At 38.2% G+C, this 4,371-nt stretch overlaps 1 pseudogene; it reads right to left on the bottom strand.

Moving 5' to 3' along the window:
• Nucleotides 1-3,130: 3,130 nt before the first annotated feature.
• Nucleotides 3,131-4,039, bottom strand: LOC143649226 (olfactory receptor 7A10-like; annotated as a pseudogene).
• Between the last annotated feature and the right edge of the window lie 332 nt (nucleotides 4,040-4,371).

The following is a 4,371-nucleotide window of genomic DNA, read 5'->3' as shown; positions in this document are numbered from 1 at the left end:
ATTCATTGCATAAAATAAATTCATTCATAAAGCTCAATATTTCATAAACTTATGACTTTCAAATGTGTGATTCACTGGCAATAATTACATTGAGTATATTTGATTACCATAACTAACATTCTATACTTAAACTTTCCAGCCCTTCAAATGGAATCATTAAGCAGCCATTAAGCAATGTCTCTCAATCCCCTAGCACCTGTTACATGGTGCTCTGTAACCTGTTACCTATCTCAATGAATTTGCTTACTCTATGTGTTCCATAGATGCTAGTTTTTATAATATTTGGCTTTTTGCATGTGTCTGATTCATTTCACTAGCATGATATCTTAAGGTTTATCAATGTTGCAGTATAAATTACAACTCCATTCTTTTTTATGAATCAGTATTATTCCATTGTATGTATAAGCCACATCTTGTTTATCCATCTATCAATTCTGGATAATTGGGTTGCATTTTTATTTTAGAAAATGGTAAAACAATAGTAAAGGGCATAAGTATGAGGGTGGCAAGGCAAACAAAGGTAAAATCTAGGAAAGGAGAGCCCCAACTCTTGAATTAGAGAACCCCAGAAATTCAGATTGAGTGTAGCAAGTGTGAACAGCATGTGGCTGAGAAAATGAACAGGACTGAAACCAATGGAATCCTCCAGGTTTAACCATTGGAGAATTTTCCATTTTTCTGCCTCATCCATAACCTGTTCATCAATGTGTCTCTGGAGACACTGCAGGTAAAACCTGCCATCCACACAGCACTTCCTGGGCTCTCCTTGGTCATCAAGTCAGGCAAGATGTTCCTGCATTTGGGGAGACATGAGAAGAAAAAAGGTTTATTTCTACTTAGCATAAAAATGCTGATCAGGAGATGAGGGGCACGAAGGAATATTTATATTTGAGGAAGCCATGGTGATCTAGAGTAGAAATTCCATAACTGCTCTAAAATATAGGTTGACTTTCACCCTGTTCTCCAAGAATTTTGCAATGCCACTTAGGTAAAATTGGAAAGTGTCAGCATTCAAGGATTGGGTTTTGAAAGAGCCCAATGTAGATTATTGAATTGAATTGAAATTCTTTCTAGAGATAGACTGTTAGCAGAAATGGCCCATTTTCCCACCTCACTCTAACTCCATGTGTTTTCCATTAGACTGTGCAGTTCCCCTATTGAGAGATAGAGCCTGTTTATGCACCTTTGATTCTAGTTAAGCTTAAAGTGATTAACTTTCTTTGACCAAAAGAATAATGTGGAAGAAACAGTTTTGCATCAAGAGCTTCTCAGTTTCTGCAGCTCTCCTTTGGGTCTCTACCTCAGCCATGTTAACAACCCCAGGCTTGCCTGTTGTAGGTGAGAGAAATGTGTAGGAATCACCACTGTCAAGTGCACCCTAGATAGACCTATTACCACCTAATTCCAATATGTGAGGGGCACAGCCAGGACCAGCCGATCCTTCATAGCTGACAAAACGCTGACTCCACTGCAATGATTGCAGTGATCAAAATATCTCCACAACACAGAGATGGCTGCAGTAATAAAACATTCTCATAAACTATTTGCTTTTTGTTTTGAGTTTTATTTTTTTTTTACATGATCATACCCCAAGAATTGAACCCGGGTCTCTGGCATGGCATGTGAAAACTCTGTCTGCTGAGACACCATGGCCAGCCCATAAAACACTTACTTTTGAGACAGTTTGTTATGAAGCAATTACTAGATGAAACAATAGGCAATAAACAATGTGAAAAGAACTGAGGACATTAAGAATAATCAGCTGCTTCTGATTATTGGTCATTCCATAAGACACTTGAAGAAAACATGCATAACCACCCGGTTATTCAAGTTTATTTCAGATAAGAGTATTAAAAACTGACTACTGCTGAGGTTCCCTTTCAAGAAAGCAGGAGAGGTTGGAGGGAAATGCATGTTTATGCAAGAATACCTCATGGCCCTGAATCAATACACTCTATTTTAGAGAGTATTTTGGGAATAATTTCAAGCACTTACATAAGTCTTAATCTGTTCATGAAGATTGAAGCGAGTTTTGAATATATAAGTGATAAAAGTTGGAAGAAAGAAAAAATGCAAAAATATTTCAAGTAAGTGCCCTTTAAAGTTCTTGAGGAATATAGAGAAAGGGAAGATACTTGTTTAGAGGAATGGAAAGAGTCATATTTATTATCCATTCACATAATCTAGCACATAATGTCTAGCACGCATCCCAATGTATATGCATAATAAAGCATAGATACCAAGATTTCCTAATTCAATGATTAGATGCAAATCATGAAAATAATCAGTGTAAGCAAAATGGCAGATAGAAAAATCAACTGCTATTCACATCACTGATTCCTTCAGATATTTGAAGACAGTATTTATGATCACACTGCTATTCCAATTGATTTCAGAACAACATGTTAAAAAGTGACAGCTTGGGCAGGCCACAGATGCTCAGCAGGCAGAATTCTCTTCGGCCATGCCAGAGACCTGGGTTCGATTCCCGGGTCTGTCCATGCAAAAAAAAAAATGTAACTGCCTATGAGATTCCATCTGGGTTAAATAGTAGATGTTGAATGAACATGAATCTGTATTTAGGATTAACTTGGACCTTATTCACAACTCTCCATTCCTAGAGGAACCATTAGGCTGGGTTCCAAGCTCTTGAGTAAATCATCATGTCACCATGAAGACTGAACAGAGTTTTGAACATTAAATATATAAAAGATGGAAGGAAGTATCAGTCAGTAGATTGTGCTGTATTTAAATGCACAGTTTAATTTTTGTTAAATTAATATTTCTGGCAAAATTAGAGAAATTTCAGCTATTTACTTTAGAGGAATGACAATAATCTTATTTATTTCCCATTACTAATACAGAACATGCAACCCAGTCCTTCACCCCAGTGCATAATATCTTGCACATCAAAACCAAGATTTCTTACTTTATGAGTTGATGAAAACCATCAACAGCAATTCTCTCCTTTAGTAATAGCATGCATAATTTAATCTTTTCTTCAACATATGTAATGTCATAGCTGTATGATATGTTTAACTGGCATGAAATTTCAAAGTATAACTTTAGTCACTCAGGGTTTGAGCCCTTCAATCACTGCACTTTTTCAGCCCCAGGACCAATGAACATTTTATGCTTTTCCAACGAGGAGTCTCTTCAGAGCCCCTTTTAGGTCTTTGTTCCTAAAACTGTAGATGAAGTGGTTCAGCATGGGGGTGAACACAGTGTAAATTACTGAGGCTTGGGCACTTAGATATGCACTAGGCATAGAAACAGAACTCACATACACACCAATACTCATACAATAAGAAGACCACAGAGAGGTAGGATGCATAGGAGGTAAACGCTTTATACTTCCCCAGAGATGATGAGAGTGCACGTGTAGAGGAATAAGTCTTAGAATAGCAGAAAATGATGCCAATGAATGGCCCTCCACCAAGAAGTGCAGCTGCAAAATACATCACTATCTCATTGAGGAAGTTGTCGGAACAAGCAAGTTGGACCATCTGATTATATTCACAGAAAAAGTGGGGGATTTTCAAGGTTGCACAGAAGGACAGTTGCAACACCAGTAAGCTTTGTAACAAAGCATTCAGGACCATTATGATCCAGGACCCCAGAACCAGCAGGACACAGAGCCTGGAGTCCAAGATAACCGTGTAGTGCAGGGGATAACAGATGGCCACAAAGTGGTCATAAGCCATCACAGTAAGGAGAATGTCACCCAACCCTACAAATAGTATGAAAAAGGACATATGGGTGAGGCAGCCTGCATAGGTTATGACCCTCCTCTGCAACTGTATGTTCACCAGCATCTTTGGGATGATGGTGGAGGATAAACAGATGTCAGTAAAGGACAGGTTGGAGAGGAAGAAGTACATTGGTGTATGCAGGTGGGTGTGAGAAATGGTGGCCAGGATTATGAGCAGATTCCCAGTGATGGTGACCAGGTACATGGACAGGAAGAGCCCAAAGAGGAAGGGCTGCAGTATGGTTCCTCTGAAATACCCAGAAGATAAAATTCTGAAATTTCTTTCATTTACGGGTTCCATGTTATTGGTGTGACTACCCAAAAATAGAGGAAGTACATAACTAATTCCCAAACAAGCAGGCATTATTCAACAGGTATAATTTACATTTTGAGGGCAAGTTATATTTTGAAACTGTACAAATATATATTGATGAAATTTGTTGATGAAAAAGTTAAAGGTTCTCTTTAATTGAAGGCAACATATGAATGTCTTCCAAATCTATACAGAGGAGGTGATATGTTAAAAAAAACTACCATAGAGGACTTCCGGAGAAGATGGCGGCTTAGTAAGACGTGCGGGTCTTAGTTTCTCCTCCAGAAAAGCAACTAAAGAAACAGAA

Source organism: Tamandua tetradactyla, chromosome 11 (genome assembly GCF_023851605.1).
Source record: "Tamandua tetradactyla isolate mTamTet1 chromosome 11, mTamTet1.pri, whole genome shotgun sequence".
Taxonomy (NCBI): Eukaryota; Metazoa; Chordata; class Mammalia; order Pilosa; family Myrmecophagidae; genus Tamandua; species Tamandua tetradactyla.
This window is presented reverse-complemented; position numbering and strand designations above follow the sequence as displayed.